The sequence below is a fragment of the Heteronotia binoei genome, chromosome 10, assembly GCF_032191835.1.
Source record: "Heteronotia binoei isolate CCM8104 ecotype False Entrance Well chromosome 10, APGP_CSIRO_Hbin_v1, whole genome shotgun sequence".
Classification (NCBI taxonomy): domain Eukaryota; kingdom Metazoa; phylum Chordata; class Lepidosauria; order Squamata; family Gekkonidae; genus Heteronotia; species Heteronotia binoei.
The window spans coordinates 14,348,917-14,373,118 of NC_083232.1; the positions used below are offsets into that span (position 1 = coordinate 14,348,917).

The following is a 24,202-nucleotide window of genomic DNA, read 5'->3' on the forward strand; positions in this document are numbered from 1 at the left end:
TCCACTCTGAAGAGTCTCAGAGGGGCTCACAATCTCCTTTCCCTTCCTCCCCCACAACAGACACCCCGTGAGGTAGATGAAGATATTGGATTTATATCCCACCCTCCACTCTGAAGAGTCTCAGAGGGGCTCACAATCTCCTTTCCCTTCCTCCCCCACAACAGACACCCTGTGAGGTAGATGAAGATATTGGATTTATATCCCGCCCTCCACTCCGAAGAGTCTCAGAGCGGCTCACAATCTCCTTTCCCTTCCTCCCCCAGAACAGACACCCTGTGAGGTAGATGAAGATATTGGATTTATATCCCGCCCTCCACTCCGAAGAGTCTCAGAGCGGCTCACAATCTCCTTTCCCTTCCTCCCCCACAACAGACACCCTGTGAGGTGGGTGGGGCTGGAGAAGGCTCTCGCAGCAGCTGCCCTTTCAATTTAAGAGCTGAGGAAGTCAAGCGGGACGGCCCTTGCTGTTCTCCAAGCCAAAATTGCAGGGCCAACCGTGGGCATTAGCTCGCCCCCAGGTTTGATGCAGTACAGGAGTTGTCAGTTGTTAAATTGACGCCAGTAGGATTGGCACAAACTGAGAAAATGTGGTTCAGTTTGGCTCGTGGTGTGCCTGGTTCGCGAACCATAAACTGTCACGGTCTTTTAGCCGCCATAAAAAATGGATTCAGTTTGTGAGGTTCCTCAGGTGGTATGATGCCGTCTGGCATGCTAGAGACACCAAGCTTGTAGGGGATCTCTGCCCGACTCTCCTCTACTTACCCTGCAAGTTTGGTGAGGATTGGATTTATGGGATCTGAGTTTTTAAAAAAGGAAAGGTAGTCCTCTGTGCAAGCACCAGTCATTTCCAACTCTGGGGTGATGTCGGTGCAACGTTTTCACAGCAGACTTTTTATGGGGTGTTTTGCCATTGCCTTCCCCAATCTTCTGCCCTTTCCCTCCAGCAAGCTGGGTACACATTTTACCGACCTCAGAAGGATGGAAGGCCGAGTCAACCTTGAGCCAGCTTCCGCCGGGATCAAACTCAGGCCATGAGCAGAGCTTCGACTGCAGTACTGCAGCTTTCCCACTCTGCGCCACGGGGCTTAGGAAAGTGTTTTCTTGGGAATTTTTAAAGGTGCAGAATTCTGGGGAATTTTGACAGGTAGGTTCAGGAGATTCAGGAGTGCATAGAATCGATCCTGTGCAAGGTACAGACATCAAAATCACAGGGGAGCTTCTCTGATGCTCCTCTACATGGTCTCCAAGTTCTTCCCCTATTTCTTTGAAGTTTCATAAACTTTTAAATTGAGTGGAAACAGTCTGTCTCAAAATGTAAAAAAAGGTAAAGATAGTCCCCCATGCAAGCACCAGTCATTTCTGACTCTGGGGTTTTCACAGGAGACTTCTTATGGGGTGGTTTGCCAGTGCTTTCCTCAGTCATCTACATGTTTACCCACAACAAGCTGGGGACTCATTTTACTGACCTCGGAAGGATGGAAGGCTGAATCAACCTTGAAGAGGCCAACTTGGGTTGTGAGCAGAGCTTGGACTGCAGTACTGCAGCTTATCAATCTGCTCCGTGGGGCTCCTGTCTCAAGATGTATCCGTTCACAAACTGCCACGAACCACTGGAAAAGTTGAGTAAATTTCATGCCGGTTGACTTGCCATCAATTTCACTTTGTCAGCTGGTTTGTGCTTATCCCTAGACACCAGCTGCCATGGTGGATGAGTGGTCTGAGCCAAGCTGCCCCCACGGGCTTGGGCTGAGTTTCTGCAGCTTGGCTATGCTTTCTGCTGGCCACCAGTGGTCCTCTGGAGTACTGCCCATTGAGAAATTTGCCTGTAAGTTGAATAGCCAGTCTACCTCTGAAGGCAAGGGAAATGAGTCTCTTGCACTTTGCAAGGGTGGCTTAATGGGAGAAGATAGTTTCAGAGGGTACCCACATTGGTCTGATAAAAACATAAGAGAAGCCATGTTGGATCAGGCCAGTGGCCCATCCAGTCCAACACTCTGTGTCACATAAGAACATAAGAGAAGCCACGTTGGATCAGGCCAATGGCCCATCCAGTCCAACATTCTGTGTCACATAAGAGAAGCCATGTTGGATCAGGCCAGTGGTCCATCCAGTCCAACACTCTGTGTCACATAAGAACATAAGAGAAGCCATGTTAGATCAGGCCAATGGCCCCTCCAGTCCAACATTCTGTCTCACATAAGAACATAAGAGAAGCCATGTTGGATCAGGCCAATGGCCCATCCAGTCCAACACTCTGTGTCACATAAGAACATAAGAGAAGCCATGTTAGATCAGGCCAGTGGCCCATCCAGTCCAACATTCTGTGTCACATAAGAGAAGCCATGTTGGATCAGGCCAGTGGCCCATCCAGTCCAACATTCTGTGTCACGTAAGAGAAGCCATGTTGGATCAGGCCAGTGGCCCATCCAGTCCAACACTCTGTGTCACATAAGAACATAAGAGAAGCCATGTTGGATCAGGCCAATGGCCCATCCAGTCCAACGCTCTGTGTCACATAAGAACATAAGAGAAGCCATGTTGGATCAGGGCAATGGCCCATCCAGTCCAACATTCTGTCACACACACAAAAATAAGGTGCCATCCGGAGGTCCACTAGTGGGGCCAGAACACTGGAAGCCCTCCCACTGTTTCCTCCCAGCACTAATAATAATAATAATAATAATATTGTATTTATACCCCACCCTCCCCACCACAGCAGGCTCAGGGTGGCTCACAACATATAATAAATACATAATTACAATATAAAACATTATATCAATACAATATATAATTCATAATAGTTGCTATTTAAACCAATGTAATTAAAACCATCACAGTTAAAAACTAACATTTTTAGTTTAGTGCATTTTAGTTTAGTGCTGTATTCTAGATGTTCTCCTCTTGTAATTTATGATGGCCGTATGTAGTAGACTAAAATCCACGTTAAGAGAAGGCCAGTCGGGAAAGGGTAGTCTTGCAGGCCCTACAGAATTGAACAAGGTTGAATTGAATGCAGAGCATCACTGCCCCAGAAAGAGAGTTCCATCTATATCCTGTGGCTTACAGCCACTGATGGATCTCTGCTCCAGATGTTTATCAAACCCCCTCTTGAAGCCAACTATGCTCGTAGCTGCCACCACCTCCTGTGGCAGTGAATTCCACGAATCGCCCTTGGAGTGAAGTCTGCAGTAGAACAGTTAGACCCATTTCCCACTAGCCTTATGCCGCTCTCGCTCTCCTCTTCTCCGCGGGGCTTCCATAGGATTTCACACTATCTGCCCCGGGGCTGCAACTCGCTCCGCCTCTTTTGCGCGGCAAACAAGACCCTCTAAAAACCAATCCTGGAGATCTCTTGCTATTACAGTTGATCTCCGTATGACTAAGCTTAGTTCCCCGGGGGGGTGAGGGGATGGGGGGAGAATGGTTGTTTTGAAAGGTGGGAACTTTATGGCGTCATACCCTGCTGAAGTCCCTCCTTTCCCCTAACCCTGCCCGCCCCCCCAGGCACCACCCTCAGAATCTCCAGGTACTTCCCAACCTGGAGCTGTTCAAGAGGAGAAGAGGCTGTGCCCTTAAGCTTGTCAGTTCTGAGGTGGGAAATACCTGGAGATTGGGGGGGGGGGGTGGAGCTTAAGGAGGCCAGGGTTTGGAGAGGGGAGGGGCTTCGAAGGGGTATAACGCTGTAGAGTCCACCTTCCAAAGTGGCCATTTTCTCCAGGGGAACTCATTTTTGCCACCTGGGGATCTGTTGTAAAAGCAGGAGATCTCCAGTCACCAACCTGAAGGTCGAGTACAAGAACAAAATTAGCTGTTCAAAATTACCTCTCAGTAAATTCCAAAAGCCCCCATAAGGTGTGTGTATATTTTGTCGCTAGTCGCATACATGGAATATCCTTGGGAACAATAGGCCTATATAAATATCAGAATAATTCAGACTATAACCTCAAGGGCTCAAAAATGACATCAGTAGTGGCAATATTGATGTAATTTTTGTGCCCTTGAGGAGATATTCTGAATTATTCTGATATTTACATAGGCCTGTTGCTTTGAAGGATATTCTATGTTATGTGACTAGCGACAAGAAATACACACACGTTAATGTCCCCTCTAAGCTGCAGAGTCTTGTGAAGAAAAATTCTGCTTTGTGAGCTACTGGCAATAAAGTTGTGAGCAACTGCATCAATTACTTTGCTCTGGGACCACTTTTCCTAAGCTAAGATCAAGAGGTGTGAGCTGGAGGCTAAAAATCTGTGAGCTAGCTCACGCTAACTCGGCTTAGAGGGAACACTGATTGAGGTGGGTTTTGGAATTTATTACAGCTAATTCTGTTCTTGTACTCATGTTTTCGATGCCATAATCCTTAAACATATTACCACCTGGAAGCTGGCAACCCTACAAGTATGCCCGCATGAGATTGTGTCTTCCTTCTCCTGGGGGTTGGACTAGATCAGTGACCCCCAACCTTTTTGGCAACAGGGACCGGTTTTGTGGAAGACAATTTTTCCACGGACTGGTAGGGGTGGGGATGCTGGGGTTTTGCTGCCCCAGGCTACCCCATGCCCACACCCTGTCCATGCCCCCCGTGGGGGTCTTTAAATAAGGAGTAGGTGAACGTCTCTGCCTCACTCTGCAGCCTGGTTGCTAACAGGCCACGGACCAGTACCGGTCCACGGCCCGGGGGTTGGGGACCCTTGGACTAGATGACCCTGGAGGTCCCTTCCAACTCTATTATTCTATGATTCTATTATTCTTTCCGTGCCGCCAACATCATCGAACTCTGGCCTGGTGCTGGTGGTGATCCTTTCCTGAGTAGTTCTCTGGAGAAGGGAGAAAGCTTCACTTTTTATAAAAATTGTCAGGGTTTTGTGCCCCCCCCCCTCAGCCATTAGATTCCCAGGGCTGTGAACAGCAAAGATGAAGTCATCCATAATGTATAATCAAAGCCAAAACCACAGCAGCTAGTTAGACCTGGCACATAAAACCAGTACAAACAGAATTTAAACCTATAAACTCATTATCCAAAGGGAGGAGAGAAAGCAGGGATATCATAGCAAATTTGGGCTGTCGATCAAATGGCTGAGTAAATTAAAATGATTTAACCCAGGACCTGAGAGCAAGATGATTGGGTGCCAGGCAGATAATTGTGAGTGTAGTGTAGTGTAGCGCAGTGTAGTGTAATGCAGTGCAGGGGTGGAATTCTAGCAGGAGTTCCTTTGTATGTTAGGCCTCACACCCCTGATGTAGCCAATCCTCCGAGAGCTTACAAAAAAGAGCTTTGTAAGCTTTTGGAGGATTGGCTACATCAGGGGGGAGTGGCCTAATATGCAAAGGAGCTCCTGCTAGAATTCCACCCCTGGTGCAGTGCAGTGTGTGTGTGTGTGGGGGGGGGGGTTTCCATATGAAAGGGGCCACTGCAGAAATTGGGCTTTCTCTGGATTTTATCTGGTGGAGTTCCTAAATTCTGGGCAAGCTTAAATTGGTGTAGCTAGACATTGAGGTCCCTGGCAGTTTAAGGTTCAAGGTGGGGAGGACGGGATATAAATAATAAAAAAATTATTTATTTTAAGTGTAATAACCAGCACTTTGAATTGTGCCCAAAGTTAGCAGGTAACTGCTGTGGTTCTTTCTGTGGAGAGCCAGTTTGGTGTAGTGGTTAAGTGTGCGGACTCTTATCTGGGAGAACCGGGTTTGATTCCCCACTCCTTCACTTGCACCTGCTGGCATGGCCTTGGGTCAGCCATCGCTCTGGCAGAGGTTGTCCTTGAAAGGGCAGCTGCTGTGAGAGCCCTCTCCAGCCCCACCCACCTCACAGGGTGTCTGTTGTGGGGGAGGAAGGTAAAGGAGATTATGAGTCGCTCTGAGACTCTTCGGAGTGGAGGGCGGGATATAAATCCAATATCATCTTCTTCTTTGTAATACTTTAGCCTGGCTGCATTCAGATGTCCTATGTACTAGAGATAAGGCAAAATCTGACCTGACCTGGCTACCCAGACTAGTCTGATCTGATTACATCTCAGAAGCTAAGCAGGGTCACCCCTGGTTAGTATTTGGACCACCAAGGAAACCCAGGGTTGCTAAGCAGCGGCCGGTAATAGCAAACCACCTCTGAATGTCTGTTGCCTTGAAAACCCTACGGGGTTACCATAAACCGGATGTAAGGTTGTCAGCTCTGGATTGGGAAATATCTGGGATTTTAGCCTGGGGAGGGCAGGACTTCAGCAGGGTATGTTATAGAATCCATCCTCCCAAGCCAGTTTGATGCAATGGTTAAGTGCGCGGACTCTTATCTGGCAGAACCGCGTTTGATTCCCCACTCCTCTACATGCACCTGCTGGTGTGACCCTGAGTCAGTCGAGTTCTCGCAGAGCTGTTCTGCTCAAGAGCAGTTGCTGTCAGAGCTCTCTCAGCTTCATCTACCTCACATGGTGTCTGTTGCGGAGAGGGGAAGGGAAAAGAGATTTTAAGTAGCTCTAGATTCCCTCAGGTAGTAAAGGGTGGGGTATAAATCCGGTCTCCTCCTCCTCCTCCTCCTCTTCTTCTTCGCCACTTTTCTTCAGGGGAATTATCTCGGTCATATGGAGATCAGCTGTAATAGCAGGAGATCTCCTGGTGCCACCCAGGGATTGGCAACCCTAGTTGGGTGCAACGTGGTGGCTCTTTCCACCACCAAGGAAAAATGCCTTGGAGTCTGGTGGGCTCACACACTTGTTCATATTCCCTCTCTCCTTATGCTGAGAATCTTGGTTGGGACTCTAACTTGTGATCGATGCAGGTACATAGGCTAACCTGTTCCTCCCTCCACTCACTTAAGTCTGGATTAAGCCTTGCTTTAGGATCCTGGTGAGGTGGCAAAGCTAACTGGTCAGCTTCTGTGTTTGCATTTGGATCTCCTGGGTTTGCATTTCGGGTATCTTTTTTAGAAGGTTGAAATCATCTTTTGGGGAAGGGGAATTCGAAAGCACAGTTGGCAGCTCCATGTTGGGATGTTCTAGAGTTTTGGAGGCAGAGCCTGGAAAGGATGCGGTTTGTGGAGGGGAGAGACTTTAGAGTCTATAGCAGAGGTGTCCAAGTTGTGGCTCGGAAGCCACCTGTGGCTCTCCTACACATATTGTGTGGCTCTCAAAGCCTCCACTGCCCCATCGGCTGGCTTGGAGAAGGCATCTCTCTCTTTACATCACTTCTCCAAGCCAAGCCAGCTGGTGGCTTGGAGAATGTGTTTAAAGTTAGCTTTCTTTCCACCTCTCCCTCCCCATCTTCCTTCCTTCCTTCCTTAGTTTAGTTTAGTTTTAGTTTATTTGTAATTTGTATCCCGCCCTTCCCACCAGGTGGCTCAGAGCAGCTTACAGCATATAAAATCTAACATAAGAATATAAAAATTTAAACATTTCGCACAGTTTACATAGTTAAAATTTAAACATTTCACACAGTTTACATAATTAAAACATTAAGACACACAGCGATCTTACAAAACTACACTCAGGTTCAAGTTTCAAGTGCCGGTTAGTTGTAAGCCAGCTGGAAGAGGATTGTCTTACAGGCCCTGCGGAATTGTGCAAGATCCCGCAGGGCCCTTACCTCTTCCGGCAGCTGGTTCCACCAGGAAGGGGCCATTACGGAGAAGGCCCTATCCTTCCTTCCTTCCTTCCTTCCTTCCTTCCTTCCTTCCTTCCTTCCTTCCTTCCTTCCTCATCTGACGTTCTTGTCTTGTGGCTCTCAAACATCTGACATTTATTCTATGTGGCTCTTACATTAAGCAAGTTTGGCCATCCCTGGTCTATAAAGTCGACCCTCTGAAGCAGCCATTTCCTCCAGGGGGAGTGATCTCTGTAGTCTGGAGGTCAGTTGTAATTCTAGGAGATCTCCAAGCATCACCTGGAGGCAGGCCTTTTTTTTTTTGTAGCAGGAACTATTTGAGTATTATTGTTTAAAGGCCTCGGAATCAGCAGGAGCTCACAGGAGCACAGCTCCTGGACCTTTCTGAGGGTCCCTCCTCCTCCTCCCCACCTTGTCCATTGAATAATAGCTGCAGCTGCATAACAATCCCTGGATGAGCTCCACCACCTATTTTTCTACAAAGCGACCCCTGATTTGTTTGCATTTGAATTGTATTAGTTATTCGGTCACTTTGTACCACCTAGAGGCTGGCAAACTTATCCTCAAAGACTCCAATTCAGGAAGATTTCATAGAATCATAGAGTTGGAAGGGACCTCTAGGGTCATCTAGTCCAACCCCCTGCAGAATGCAGGAAACTCGCAAACACTTCCCCCTAAATTCACAGGATCTTCATTGCTGTCAGATGGCCATCTAGCCTCTGTTTCAAAACCTCCAAGGCAGGAGAGCCCACCACCTCCTGAGGAAGCCTGTTCCACTGAGGAACCGCTCTAACGGTCAGGAAGTTCTTCCTAATGTTGAGCCGGAAACTCTTTTGATTTAATTTCAACCCATTGGTTCAGGTCCTACCTTCCGGGGCCACAGAAAACAATTCCACGCCATCCTGTATATGACAGCCATGGTACTTGAAGATGGTGATCATATTACCTCTCAGCCGCCTCCTCTCCAGGCTAAAACATCCCCAGCTCCTTCAACCTTTCCTCATAGGACTTGGTCTCCAGACCCCTCACCATCTTCGTCGCCCTCCTCTGGACCCATTCCAGCTTGTCTATATCCTTCTTAAATTGTGGTGCCCAAAACTGAACACAATACTCCAGATGTGGTCTTATCAGAGCAGAGTAAAGCGATACCATCACATCACATGATCTGGACACTATATTTCTGTTGATACAGCCCAAAATTACATTTGCCTTTTTTTTAGCCACCGCATCACACTGTTGACTCATGTCCACTGTATAATCCACTGAGACCCCTAGATCCTTTTCGCACATGCTACTGCTAAGACAAGTCTCCCCCATTCTATAAGCATGCATTGGATTTTTCCTACCTAAATGCAGAACTTTACATTTATCCCTGTTAAAATTCATTTGGTTGGTTTTAGCCCAGTTTTCCAGCCTGTCAAGGTCATCCTGTATCCTGTTTCTGTCTTCTTCTGTGTTTGCAACCCCCCCCCACCCTAATTTAGTATCATCTGCAAATTGAATAAGCATTCCCTCTATTCCTTCATCCAAATCATTGATAAAGATGTTGAACAAAACAGGTCCCAGGACAGATCCCTGAGGCACTCCACTTGTCACTCCTTCGAGAGGATTTGTAGACAAAACCGTTTTTTCCCCCCTCAAAGCCCACCCTATGTAATGGTTACTTGAACTAATTGGACTGTTATCAGGAGATAAATTGGTTAAGTAAGACACTGGCTCTATCAGGAAATAATGGCAAGTGGTCATTAGCTTCGCTGCGGCTCCCGCCAAAACCTCCGGAGTTAATCAGGCCACCTGAAGGGCTGCTGACTCCAAACCTTATGATATCCACTTGGCAGGTCTTTCGGGCGTACGGTGAAATGTCAATAAAATCTAAGGGGGTCTTAACCGGCTGCAGCCGCCTTTTGAAACACTTGGTCTGTTTGACAGTGAAGGCTGGGGGGATGCCGCGACCGGGGTCGTGTTTCTTTTGGGTTTTAAGCTTCGAGAAGGCCAGTGAAAAATTTCAAGAGCCTCTAACCTTTTATTTTAATTACCTACCAAAGGACTCCAGGCAGGGGGAACGCTTTTGAAAGCACGGAGAGACATTCTGTTACAAGAGAATCAAATTTAATCAGATTAGAGTCGCACTGAAATCCACTGATTTTTTTGTAGATTTGACATTAACTTCTCCCGTGGGATGACACACAAACGTGCCCTATAAGGTTTGGGGGTGTTTCGCTCATTTCAAACTGGTGGTCTGATTTTTGCAGTGTGAACAGAGCCTGCCAATTTTCCTTGCCATGGATTCCCCTACCTCAAAGTTGCTCTTCCGGGTGGCACCCGAAAATCTCCTGCTATTATCAGAGCCGGATTAACAATGAGGACAAGTAGGGACCGGCCTATGGATCCCCACACCTTTAGGGGCCCCAGGCCAACTTCCCCCCTGGTTTCCTGAACCAATAGGTGGATTCTGTGGCATTGTACCCTGCTGAGGTCCCTTGTTTCCCCAAATGCCCAACCTCCCCAGTCTCCGCCCCTCAAATATCTGCCAGTTTGGTGTAGTGGTTAAGTGTGCGGACTCTTATCTGGGAGAACCGGGTTTGATTCCCCACTCCTCCACTTGCAGCTGCTGGAATGGCCTTGGGTCAGCCATAGATCTGGCAGAGGTTGTCCTTGAAAGGGCAGCTGCTGTGAGAGCCCTCTCCAGCCCCACCCACCTCACCGGGTGTCTGTTGTGGGGGAGGAAGGTAAAGAAGATTGTGAGCCACTCTGAGACTCTTCGGAGTGGAGGGCGGGATATAAATCCAATATCTTCATCTACCTCACAGGGTGTCTGTTGTGGGGCAGGAAGGTAAAGGAGATTGTGAGCCGCTCTGAGACTCTTCAGAGTGGAGGGCGGGATATAAATCCAATATCTTCATCTACCTCACAGGGTGTCTGTTGTGGGGCAGGAAGGTAAAGGAGATTGTGAGCCGCTCTGAGACTCTTCAGAGTGGAGGGCGGGATATAAATCCAATATCTTCATCTACCTCACAGGGTGTCTGTTGTGGGGCAGGAAGGTAAAGGAGATTGTGAGCCGCTCTGAGACTCTTTGGAGTGGAGGGCGGGATATAAATCCAATATCTTCTGAATCCAATATCTGTGGGTATTTCCCAACCTCGAGTTGGTAGTCTTATTGTATGCCAACCTCAGAGCTTTTTGTTTGTAGCAGGAACTCCTTTGCATATCAGGCCACACACCACTGATGTAATGCTCCCGGAGCTTACCGTAGGTCCTGTACTAAGAGCCCTGTAAACTCTTGGAGGATTGGCTACATCGGGGGGGGGGGGCGTGGCCTGATATGCAAAGGAGTTCCTGCTACAAAAAAAGCCTGGTAACCCCCCAGATCAGCCATTTTCTCCAGGGGAACGAATCACTGTAGTCTGAAGAGCAGTTGTAATTCTGAGAGCTCTCCGGGCTCTATCTGGACATTAGTAGCCCTCATGGGTGACTGCTGTCCTCAAGTTGTTTGTGAACGGCTAATCAGGTGAGCGTGGATGGTGAGCGAGAACCATCTGGCAGCCAGAGAAGGAAGTTTTTGCGGAACGATTTAAAGCCTCAGTTGTCAAAACCAAACCTTACAGCGACATCTGGGGAGAAAGTTCAGCAAACATTAGCAGATGTCCCCGAGAATTCACTCCATGGCTATCCCCAAGTTTCTGATACTGACCGACAGCGAGCGCTGCAGATCTGACAACCGTTGTAATGTCTTTTTTGTTCTTTGTTAGCAAATGCTGTTCTTTTTTCTTTTCTTTTCTTTTTTTTTTGCTGAGTTAGCCAAAAAATTAACCCTGTCCTCGAACTAGAATGAAAATTTGGACTCCATCTCCATGTCAATGTCAAAGAAGAAGAAGAAGAAGAAGAATTGCAGATTTATACCCCACCTTTCTCTCTGACTCAGAGTCTCAGAGCGGCTCACAATCTCCTTTACCTTCCTCCCCCCCACAACAGACACCCTGTGAGGTAGATGAAGATATTGGATTTACATTCTGCCCTCCACTCCGAAGAGTCTCAGAGCGGCTCACAATCTCCTTTCCCTTCCTCCCCCACAACAGACACCCTGTGAGGTAGATGAAGATATTGGATTTATATCCCGCCCTCCACTCCGAAGAGTCTCAGAGCGGCTCACAATCTCCTTTCCCTTAATCCCCCACAACAGACACCCTGTGAGGTAGAAGAAGATATTGGATTTATATCCCGCCCTCCACTCCGAAGAGTCTCAGAGCGGCTCACAATCTCCTTTATCTTCCTCCCCCACAACAGACACCCTGTGAGGTAGAAGAAGATATTGGATTTATATCCCGCCCTCCACTCCGAAGAGTCTCAGAGCGGCTCACAATCTCCTTTCCCTTTCTCCCCCACAACAGACACCCTGTGAGGTAGAAGAAGATATTGGATTTATATCCCGCCCTCCACTCCGAAGAGTCTCAGAGCGGCTCACAATCTCCTTTCCCTTCCTCCCCCTCAACAGACACCCTGTGAGGTGGGTGGGGCCGAGAGGCCTCTCACAGCAGCTGCCCTTTCATGGGCAACCTCTGCCAGAGCTATGGCTGACCCAAGGCCATTCCAGCAGGTGCAAGTGGAGGAGTGGGGAATCAAACCCGGTTCTCCCAGATAAGAGTCCCCACACTTAACCACTATGGCTGACCCAAGGCCATTCCAGCAGCTGCAAGTGGAAGAGTGGGGAATCAAACCCGGTTCTCCCAGATAAGAGTCCCCACACTTAACCACTATGGCTGACCCAAGGCCATTCCAGCAGCTGCAAGTGGAGGAGTGGGGAATCAAACCCAGTTCTCCCAGATAAGAGTCCGCACACTTAACCACTATGGCTGACACAAGGCCATTCCAGCAGCTGCAAGTGGAGGAGTGGGGAATCAAACCCGGTTCTCCCAGATAAGAGTCCGCACACTTAACCACTATGGCTGACCCAAGGGCATTCCAGCAGGTGCAAGTGGAGGAGTGGGGAATCAAACCTAGTTCTCCCAGATAAGAGTCCCCACACTTAACCACTATGGCTGACCCAAGGCCATTCCAGCAGCTGCAAGTGGAGGAGTGGGGAATCAAACCTGGTTCTCCCAGATAAGAGTCTGCACACTTAACCACTACACCCAACTGGCTCTAAGAATTGAGTAAGGGGAAATTTACTACTGCTGGGAGTGAACTGGCCTTTTGCTTTGCTGGGGGAGAAGCCCCCTGCCCTGTAGTCTTCAGTCACACTTATGCCCAGCTATAGAGCCAGTGAGGAGGGGCCCAAGTCGATGACCTCTTTCTGAGCATAAGGATAGAACGTGCACACAACTGACTTACAACAATCCTGTAGGGTTTTCAAGGCGAGAGACAAACAGCAGTGGTTTGCCATTGCTTGCCTCTGTGTAGTTTCCCTGGACTTCCTTGGTGGTCTCCCATCCAAGGTCTCACCAGAGATGACCCTGCTTAGCTTCTGAGATCTGATGAGATTCAGTTAGCCTCGGCCAGAAGAGACATACAGAGTTCATTTGCCATTGCCTGTCTCTGTGTAGTGACCCTGGACTTCTTTAGTGGTCTCCCATCCAAGGGCTCCCCAGATCCAACACTGCTTAGCTTCTGAGATCTGATGGAATTCAGCTAGCCTGGGGCATCTAGGTCAGGCTTCTCCAGCACATACAAAACCTCAAACTATGCTTTAAAAAAAAGCAGAAGCAACTCAAGCTCTTGATTAGTTAAGTGCCTCCCCAATTCCTTTGTATTTGCAGGGTCTATTCCATTGATTAGAATCTCAGGCATTCAAGGATTGTTCTCCAAGTCTGGAGATGGTGATTGCAAACCAGGGAGGTTTTCAGACCAAGGAGCCAGATAGTCAGTTTCTCTTCTGGAACATGATTATCTCCCCCCCCACACACCCTTCATTCAGGTTGTTGAAATAGCTAACCTGGGAAGATTGATTAATTAATTCCCTGCCTTTCTCCCCTTAAGTGGACCCAAAGTGCCTTGCATCCTTCTCCACGGCTGGTTACAGACTAGCAGTTTAAGCCACCCTGGAGTCGGCAGGCGAGCGATTCTAAAAAGCAAGTCCAAACACGCACAGCTGCCTGCTGTCCCCATTGTGTACTCACCCCGTCCTGGTCTGGCTGGGAGCCGCCTCAGAAAGGTACCACTTTCAAAGTGGTACCTAATATCTGAGGCAGCTCTGAGGCAGCTTCCCTGTCATCTGGATGGCCGGAAAGTGCCAAGGTAGCATCCAGGGAGCGGCAGACAGGCAGATTAGTGCTCTGGATGCTCCTCCAAGGTGCCCGCGGCCCATCCTAGTTCTGGGGAAGGGCTGCACACTGTCTGCACGCTCCCAGGCTCTTTCTTCTGGCCGGCTCACTTCTGGGTCACCTTGATGCTACCAGAGCTGCCCATCTGTAACCAGCCCTCTTGTTTGTTTCATCCTCCCCTATGAGCAGGGCTTTTTTTTTTTTTTTTGTAGCAGGACCTCCTTTGCATATTAGGCCACACACCCCTGATGTAGCCAATCCTCCAAGAGCTTACAGGGCTCTTCTTACAGGGCCTGCTGTAAGCTCTTGAAGGATTGGCTACATCAGGGGTGTGGCCTAATAGGCAAATGAATCCCTGCTACAAAAAAGCCTTGCCTGTGAGGTAGGTTAGGCTGAGCGTATGTGGCTGGCTCAATGTCACCCAATGAGCTTCCATAGCACAACTGGGGAATTGAACCTGAGATTCTCAGATACCAATTTGACACTTGTAGATAAGGTTGTCAAGTCCAATTCAAGAAATATCTGGGGACTTTGGGGGTGGAGCCAGGAGGTTTTGGGGGTGGAGCCAGGAGCAAGGTTCTGACAAGCACAACTGCACTCCAAAGGGAGTTCTGGCCATCACATTTAAAGGGACAACACACCTTTTAAATGCCTTCCCTCCTTTTGGAAATAATGAAGGATAGGGGTACCTTCTTTGGGGGCTCATAGAATTGGACCCCCTGGTCCAATCCTTTTGAAACTTGGCAGGTGTTTTGAGTAGGGGCTCCTGATGCTATGCTGAAACTTTGGTGCCTCTACCTCAAAAAACAGCCCCCCCCCCAGAGCCCCAGATACCCGTGAATCAATTTTCCATTCTACTCTATGGGAATCAGTCTTCATAGGGAATAATGCAGCAGATATTCTACTCCCCACCGCCCCGCTTTCTGATGACCCTAAAGCGGGAGGACCTCCAAACCAGGGGATCCCCTGCCCCCACCTGGAGATTGGCAACCCTAGCCGCTACCACACACTGGTTCTCAATTGCTGGCTATTAGAGAGGGAAGGAAGCCCACTTCTGAAAACAGCAGGCTCTGCATCTCTCGCTCCTCTCCCGCCGTGTTCTGAGATGTTGTGCTCTCGCTGTACTTCATTGGCTGCTCCTTGCAGGTGCAGGAGGCTCAGAGCGAAATGATGGTCTTCTGCCATGCTTTGTATCCAGCAGAGAAAAAAAGGTTACAAGAACCTTCGCGAAAAGCAGCCTCCAATAATATACACAATTATCTTCTAGAAATGTTATTTACAAAAACACTTCTAATATTAAACATTGAATTATACATTGTAAATGCAAAAGGAACATTCAAACCTTCACCCAAAGTCTTTAAAAAAAAAAAAAAAGTCAAAATCCAAATCTTATATCAGATGGGTGCAGGTTAGGCTTCCCAGTCCCCAGGTCCCAGAGGGGGATCCCCCGGTTTTACAGGCTTCCCCCCTCCCCCAGCCAGCTCGCCAGCAGGGGAAGCCCCGCCCCCACAGCGATCATGCACCTCCATGAACGGTTCCCATAGGGAATGATGGGGAATTGATCCGCGGGTATCGGGGGCTCTGGGGGGGGGCTGTTTTTTGAGCTAGAGGCACCAAAATTTCAGTGTGGCATCTAGTACCTCTCCCCAAGATGCCTCCCAAGTTTCAAAAAGATTGGACCGGGGGGTCCTATTCTATGAACCCCAAAAGAAGGTGCCCCTATCCTTCATTATTTCCTAAGGAAAGAAGGCAATTAAAAAGATGTGTAGTCGCTTTGAATGTGATGGCCAGAACTCCCTTGAAGTTCAATTATGCTTGTCACACCCTTGCTCTTGGCTCCACCCCCAATGTCTCCTGGCTCCACCCCCAAAGTCTCCTGGCTCCACCCCCAAAGTCCCCAGATATTTCTTGAATTGGACTTGGCAACCCTAGTGCAGGTAGAAATTCCAGTGGTGAAGTTCTCCACGGAGACCAGTGCTCCGGATGATTTCCTCTGTTCAGCAAGGCACAAGAAGTGATACGCAGCGCGGTTGTACTTTATCCCACGTTTCACATTGCTTTGACGAGCTTCCCAAAAATATTTCACAATTCGAACGCTGACGCTTGTAATTGCTTTCAAACAGTATGGTCAGTTTCCGGGATATAAGATTTGGACATTGACTTGTTTTTTGAATGACTTTGGGTGAAGGTCTAAATGTTCCTTTTGCATTTATTTCTGTATTATTCAATGTTTAATATTAGACGTGGTTTTGTAAATAACATTTGCAGTCAATAATGTTGTATATTATTGGAGGCTGGTTTTGCGCAAAGGTTCTTGTAACCTTTTCTCCTGCTCCTTTACCCATGTTGCTCTTTGTTGGTTGCACATGCTTTGTATCCAGGGCTTCTTTTTGTAGCAGGAACTTGTTTGCATATTAGGTCACGCATCCCTGATGGAGCCCATCCTCCTGGAGCTTACAGCAGGCCCTGTACTAAGAGCCCTGTAAGGAATTCTAGCAGGACCTCCTTTGCATATTAGGCCACACACCCCTGATGTAGCCAATCCTCCTGGAGCTTACAGCAGGCCCTGTACTAAGAGCCCTGTAAGGAATTCTAGCAGGACCTCCTTTGCATATTAGGCCACACACCCCTGATGTAGCCAATCCTCCTGGAGCTTACAGTAGGCCCTGTACGAAGAGCCCTGTAAGGAATTCTAGCAGGACCTCCTTTCCATATTAGGCGACACCCCCCTGATGTAGCCAATCCTCCTGGAGCTGACAGCAGGCCCTGTACTAAGAGCCCTGTAAGGAATTCTAGCAGGACCTCCTTTGCATATTAGGCCACACACCCCTGATGTAGCCAATCCTCCTGGAGCTTACAGCAGGCCCTGTACTAAGAGCCCTGTAAGGAATTCTAGCAGGACCTCCTTTGCATATCAGGCCACACCCCGCTGATGTAGCCAATCCTCCTGGAGCTTACGGCAGGCCCTGTACTAAGAGCCCTGTAAGGAATTCTAGCAGGACCTCCTTTGCATATCAGGCCACACCCCCCCTGATGTAGCCAATCCTCCTGGAGCTTACAGCAGGCCCTGTACTAAGAGCCCTGTAAGGAATTCTAGCAAGACCTCCTTTACATATTAGGCCACACCCCGCTGATGTAGCCAATCCTCCTGGAGCTTACAGTAAGCCTGTACGAAGAGCCCTCTTAGCTCTTGGAGGATTGGCTACATAAGAGGGGTGTGGCCTGGTGCTTTGTATTGCTGGCCAGGACCAGAGGGAGAGGAAGAATGAAACACAAGGATGCGGGTTTCAGCGGTTAGCGACGCAGCCTTCTGCAGACCTGGACTTAGCCCCAACAGAGGTCTGTGTGGGCAGTAGGGTTGGCAACCCCCAGGTGGGGGCAGGGGATCCCCCGGTTTGGAGGCCCTCCCCCCACTTCAGGGTCATCAGAAAGCGGGGGGAGGGGAGGGAAATGTCTGCTGGGAACTCTGTTATTCCCTATGGAGATTTATTCCTATAGAAAATCATGGAGAATTGTTCCACGGGTATCTGGGGCTCTGGGGGGGGGCTGTTTTTTGAGGTAGAGGCACCAAATTTTCAGTACAGCATCTAGTGCCTCTCCCCAAAATATCCACCAGGTTTCAAAACAGTTGGACCAGGGGGTCCAATTTTATGAGCCCCAAAAGAAGGTGCCCCTATCCTTCATGATTTCCTATGGAAGGAAGGCATTGAAAAGGTGTGCCGTCCCTTTAAATGTGATGGGCAGAACTCCCTTTGGAGTTCAATTATGCTTGTCGCTGCCTTGATCTTGGCTCCACCCCAAAGTCTCCTGGCTCCACCCCCAATGTCCCCAGATATTTCTTGAATTGGACTTGACAACCCTGGTGGGCAGGCAGGTTAATAAAAGCATTCTGGTGAGCGCATCGCTTTTTGTAAGACTACATGGGATGGCACAGAATGTGCTCGTTCCTTCAGAAAGGTCTTTACTTGCAACTAGTTGATTAATAATCGGCAAGCTCAGAAGGAGCTGCACGGGAAGAGGAATAAATGCTACAATTTCCGACCTGGATGCCCATCAGTCTGAGCAGCCATTCTCTGTAAGTGCATCATGATTCTCCCAGGTAATGAGACCCTTGAGTTTGGGTGACACGAGGAGTTAAGCTAGTACACAGACGGAAGCAGCACTTGTGCCTGCCTGCCTTGTGAGGTCCTTCAATATGGCAAAAGAACCCATCAGCTCCTTGATTGATCCACACATAAAATCGTGCATAGTGCGGAGAGAGCTGACAAAGAGAACTTTTCCCCCCTTTCCCAAAATCCTAGAACTCAAAGACATCCAGGGCTTTTTTTTGTAGCAGGACCTCCTTTGCATATTAGGCCAACCCCCCCCCCCCCCCCCCGATGTAGCCAATCCTCCTGAAGCTTACAGTAGGCCCTATACTAAGAGCCCTGGAAGCTCTTGGAGGATTAGCTACCTCAGGGGTGCGTGGCCTAATATGCAAAGGAGTTCCTGCTACAAAAAAAGACATGAAGACATCCAGTGAAGCTGATGGACAGTAGGTTCAGAACAAACAAAAGGCAGCGTCAAAGGGAAGGCCTCAGCCTCCACGCTTTCTTGTTGGACCTCCAGAGGAACTGGTTGGCCTGTGCATGAGACAGGAAGTCGGACTAGATGGACTATTAATCTGATCCAGCAGTGCTTCTCTTCATTCTTATCAGAGGAAGGCCTTGGCCTCTCTATGCCTTGTCGTTGGACCTTCAGAGGAACTGGGTGGCCACTGTGAAACAGGGTGCTGGACTAAGTGGACTGCTGGTTTAGGGTTGCCAAGTCCAATTCAAGAAATATCTGGGGACTTTGGGGGTGGAGCCAGGAGGCTTTGGGGGTGGAGCTAGGAGACACTGGGGCAGAGCCAGGAACAAGGGTGTGACAAGCATAATTGAACTCCAAGGGAGTTCTGGCCATCACATTTAAAGGGACCGCACACCTTTTAAAATGTCTTCCTTCCATAGGAAATAATGAAGGATAGGGGCACCTTCTTTTGGGGCTCATAGTATTGGACCTCATGGTCCAATCGTTTTGAAACTTGGGGGACACTTTGGGAAGAGTCACTAGATACTATACTGAAATTTTGGTGCCTCTACCTCAAAAAACAGCACCCCCAGAGCCCCTGAAACCTCCAGATCAATTCCCCATTGTACCCTATGAGAATCGATCGCCACATAGGGAATAATGAAGTGCTCAGCAGACCCCCCCCCCCATTTCTGGCGACTCTGAAGGGGGATTGGCCTCTCTACTCATGAGTTGCTGCCAACTTCTTCAAAGTAACACAGACACCCCATCCCAAAAGGAAGCCTTTCAATCAGCGACTGAAGCCTCCGGAGGTAGAAACGCACATGGTCCTCTGGAGGCGGAGCTCCCCCCCCCCTCCACCGGCCAGACTCCCCAAGGAGATGCCACCCGGCCGGAGAGGACACAAGGACTATGAGTCCCAGCATGCGCCGTTTCCCCACCCCCACCCCCGCTTCTGGATTTTTGGAGAGCGGGGGAGGAGGTTGCTAATTCAGGGGTCCCCCGGCAGGGCGGGGGGGGGGGGGTTGGGAAGCCTATGTTGGTTTGATCCAGCAGGGCTCCTCTTCGTTCTTATCAGAGGAAGAAGAAGATATTAGATTTATATCCCATCCTATACTCTGAATCTCAGAGTGGCTTACAATCTCCTATATCTTCTCCCCCCACAACAGACTGGGTGGGGCTGAGAGAGCTCTTACAGCAGCTGCCCATTCAAGGACAACTCCTACAAAAGCTATGGCTGACCCAAGGCCATTCCAGCAGCTGCAAGTGGAGGAGTGGGGAATCAAACCTGGCTCTCCCAAATAAGAGTCTGCACACTTAACCACTACACCAAACTGGCTCTCAGGAAGACCTCAGCCTCTGTTGGACCTCCAGAGGGAACTGGTTGTGAGAGACAGGATGCCGGACTAGGTGAACTATTGGTCTGATCTAGCAGGGCTCTTCTTCTTATGTTCTTTATCAACCAATGTGCTTTGCATACGCCGACCTGGATTGCAAAAAGAAAGAAAGGACTCAGCAAGTTCACATTTGTGCTACAAATCTGAACCTCTCCGAAATCCCATTTTGCCATCGTGGCTTTTTCAGCAGAATCTTGGAACTTATGGTAGTGTATTGAGAATTACACTAGAACCATATGGTAGTGTATTGAGAATAACAGAGGTTCTCCCAGCCTTTTCAGAGAGCTGCAGTTGGTTAGAGACTCCAGAAGCTGAACCGGCTTGCAAATTTGTGGTGTGGACATGCTCATCTATTAGTGGTGTGCATAACTGGAGGGTGGTGGAATCCGCTGACGTGAAGGGAATTGATGCATGCATTGAAATGGTCCAGATTTTCCAAAGAGAATTTGAGGTAATGGTATCAGATCTGGTGCTAGGAGTACCTGCAGCCCAGGTCGAACCCTGCTCCTTCACCCCACTCTGTTGAACGTGCGCAAGTCCTGATGACATCACTGTCATGCCCCCCCCCCCAACTTCGCTGAGGCCTTCCAGTGAAGTCCGAAAGGCAGGAGGCATGCTGCCACGCTCTCCAACTTCACTGAGGCCTCCTGAGCCTTGGGAGATCTCAGCAAAGTCTGGAAGGCAGAGGGCTCACTCAGAGCCCGTCTCTGAGCTCACTCACTGCCATGCCCCCCCCCCCAATTTTGCCAAGGCTTCCCTTTTCTTTAAAGCAATTTATTACAATGTAGTATATTGTAGTATCATATTATCATTAGTTATTAAAAATTAATACACATACATTACATTTTCTTCCCCCTTTCCCTTTTTTGTGACCCCCAACAGTGCCAACCCCCTTTACCAACCGTTCCCTATTGCTATTTTATTTAATTTATTAAAAGGTAATAATTCTATCTATTAAAAAATCTTCTTCATAAAGAAAAAAAAACATTAAAAAAAGAAAAAAAGAAACCCATATTTGTAATCCAACTTCATCATAGTCCTTCATAAAGAAACGAAAAAGATATAATCCAATAGTCTCATTTTTTAACTGTAAACCATATAAAGTTTTTTTAGCGATTAACCGTTGTCAAAAATCACCAAATGTCCTTTAACGTTCCATTGTTTTTCAATATAGTTTTGGAACTTTCCCCACTCATTTTTAAACTTCTCTAAGTCTTGTTCTTTTAAGTTTCTTGTAAGTTTGTCCATTTCACTCCAGTGCATAACTTTCAAAGTCCACTCCCACCTTTCTGGTAATTTGTCTTGTTTCCACATTTGCGCATTTAATGTTCGTGCAGCTGAAAGCATATACCAAATTATCGTTCTATCTTGTTTTGGAAATGTTTGCATTTGTAATCCCAACAGAAAAAAGTCTGGCGACTTTCTTTGCCAAGGCTTCCCGAGCCTCGGCAAAGTCAGGACAGCAGTGGCTCGGGGCATGAGAGGGGGTGCCTCGTAGTGCCCCTAGGCCAGATAGTGCCCTGGGCAGTCACCTACTTGACCAACTCCTTCATGATTTCCTATGGAAGGAAGGAATTGAAAAGGTGTGCCGTCCTTTTAAATGTGATGGCCAGAACTCCCTTTGGAGTTCAATTATGCTTGTCACAGCCTTGATCTTGGCTCCACCCCCAGTGTCTCCTGGCCCCACCCCCAAAGTCCCCAGATATTTCTTGAATTGGACTTGGCAACCCTAGCCATGATAGATGTTTGTAAAATTATGCTCAGGGTGGAGAGAGCTGACGAAGAGAACTTTTCTCCCCCCTTCCCTCTCACCGAATACCAGAACTTGAGGGCATCCAGTGAAGCTGATGGGCAGCAGACGCAGGAGGATGGACAAAAGGCAACATCAGGGGAAGGCCTCGACCTCTATGTCCTCTTGCTGAACCTCCCTCTCCCAAAATACTAGAACTTGAGGACATCTAATGAAGCTAATGGGCAGTAGATTCAGAACAGACAAAAAGCAGGCCTCAGATTCAGCAGGAGCTCACAGGAGCACAGCTCCGGAACCTTTCTGAGGGTTCCCCCTCTTCCTCCCCTCCTACCTTGTCCATTGAATAGTAGGTACAGCTGCATAACAATCCTTGGATTAGGAGAATGGGCAGCCAGCCACCAGGGGCTTTGCCATGCCCCCAGCAGCCCTCATTAACACCTGGAGAAACCCACACCACCCCTTCTCTACTTTTTGTGTGATCCTACCTTGTCCATTGAATAGTAGGTGCAGCTGCATAACAATCCTTGGATTAGGAGAATGGGCAGCCAGCCACCAGGGGCTTTGCCACACCCCCAGCAGCCCTCATTAACACCTGGAGAAGCCCACACCACCCCTTCTCTACTTTTTGTGTGATTTTGGGCAGAGGGTGACCTGCTGGCCTTTTGACTGGGGGAACGCAGTTGAGGACAGCCCCAGGCAAGCAAGGCCTGCTTGGGCTGGCTGGATCTCCAGCCAGCCCAAGCAGGCCTTGCTGGCCCAGGGCTTTCCTTTCTTGCATTGGGTTACTTTATGCTAATGAGCTCTGCCACCTGTTTTTCCACAAAATGACCCCTGGACAAAAGGCAACATCAGGGAAAGGCCTCAGCATCTATGCCGTGCTGTTGGAGCTCCAGAGAACTGATTGGCCACTGCATGAGACAGGATGCTGGATTGGATGGACCACTGGTCTGATCCAGAAGGTCTCTTCTTATGTTCTTGTTAGTAAGGGGGTGGGGGAAAGTCTTATGATCATATGGTACTAACATTTATTGTGTTATAAGCTTTCATGGACTGGATGTAACTAATGTACCCCTGGTTAGGCAGTCTGTAATACAGATCAGTTGAAAATTTGAAATTGGGGGCCGGGGGTGGGGTGGGGGGCGGGATATACCCTGAAGCCCAAAAGCTGTGAAATCTAAAGGGAAAATCAGTGACGTTTCCCTCTGCAAAGATCAAATGCATGACACTTAAATAGTACATTTGACTGTTTGTAAGAGCACTGACTAGCAATCGTCCTTCTAGCATTCCTGTGTTAATTTAACCTCTGCTGTGTTAAATGAGCATTAACTGGTTTTAGTCTCATATATTCATTGTACTGCTTTTCTTGGGGAGGGGGTGTTCACGGTTAACGGTGGTCAGTCTTCCCCCTCCTCCCTGCTGAGATTGTGTAATAAAATTATTGTGCTCTCCCAGAGCTTTTTTTTTTGGTAGCAGGAACTCCTTTGCTTATTAGGTCACATCCCTCTTACGTAGCCAATCCTCCAAGAGCTTACAGGACTCTTAGTACAGGGCCTCCTGTAAACTCCACTAGAATTGGCTACATTAGGGGTGTGTGGCCTACTATGCAAAGGAGTTCCTGCTACAAAAAAAAAAGTCTTGTGCTCTCTGCTGATCTATAATCAAGTCCAGCTTGGTTTTAACACGTTTGATTGTTTTAATTGCACAGTTATTTTTGAGCCCTTAAATTGTTCATTGCTGATCTGAGAAACTGGAAGGGTTTTTTGGGGGGGGTGGGGAGGGGGTTTGGTTACTTGGATCTTGAAAAAAATGAATATGGGTGGAAATGGATTTTTCAGACAATGAATTTGTAATTGCTCTTTTTTGTCAGTGGAACAATACAGTTCCCAAGCCTGGACGTCGTCATCCCGCCCTCTCGGTTGTTACAATTTTCTCAGCTGTCACAAACGCTGGTTTGCCCAGTACTTCAGATAGAATTCCTCTAGAGTAAGGAGGAGAGAGAAACTGCATGTGGCTGTCATGGGGACCGACCTCCATAATGTCAGAGTCCGCCTCTTCCCCCACTCCTCTCATTTGGCCGACAGCTCCTTCATCTCTGATGGAATCGTTTCCACCTGAGTGCCAAAGCTTTAGAGATGAGTGGATGTGGTTTTGGCAAATGGGGTGGGGTGTGGTGATCAGATTGCTGGACTAGTATCTGGGAAGACCCAAATTCGAATCTCACCTCAGGCCATCGAAGCTTGCTGTTAGGGATGCCAGCCTCCAGGCGGAACCTGGGGATCCCTTGGGATTATGACATCTACAGACTACAGAGATCAGTTCCCCCAGAGGAAATGGATGCTTTGGAGGGTGGGTTATGTGGCGTTGTCCCCCAACGAGGTCCCTGCCCTCCCCAGGCCCCATCCACAAATCTCTAGGAGTTTCCCACCCTGGAGCTCGCAGCCTTCCCCCCTTTCTCTGGTGACCAGGGGGGATCTAGCAGCCCCATTGCAGCCGCTGGCAGCCAGTTTGGTGTAGTGGTTAAGTGCGCAGACTCTTATCTGGGGGAACAGGGTTTGATTCCCCACTCCTCCACTTGCAGCTGCTGGAATGGCCTTGGGTCAGCCATAGTGGTTAAGTGTGCAGACTCTTATCTGAGAGAACTGGCTTTGATTCCCCAC

The 24,202-nt window shown here is 48.5% G+C and overlaps 1 protein-coding gene across 1 annotated transcript in view; it reads left to right on the plus strand.

Annotated features, from left to right (window-relative positions):
• Positions 1-24,202, plus strand: part of LOC132578151 (sodium channel protein type 5 subunit alpha-like) — a 431,998-nt gene that overhangs the window by 37,564 nt on the left and 370,232 nt on the right.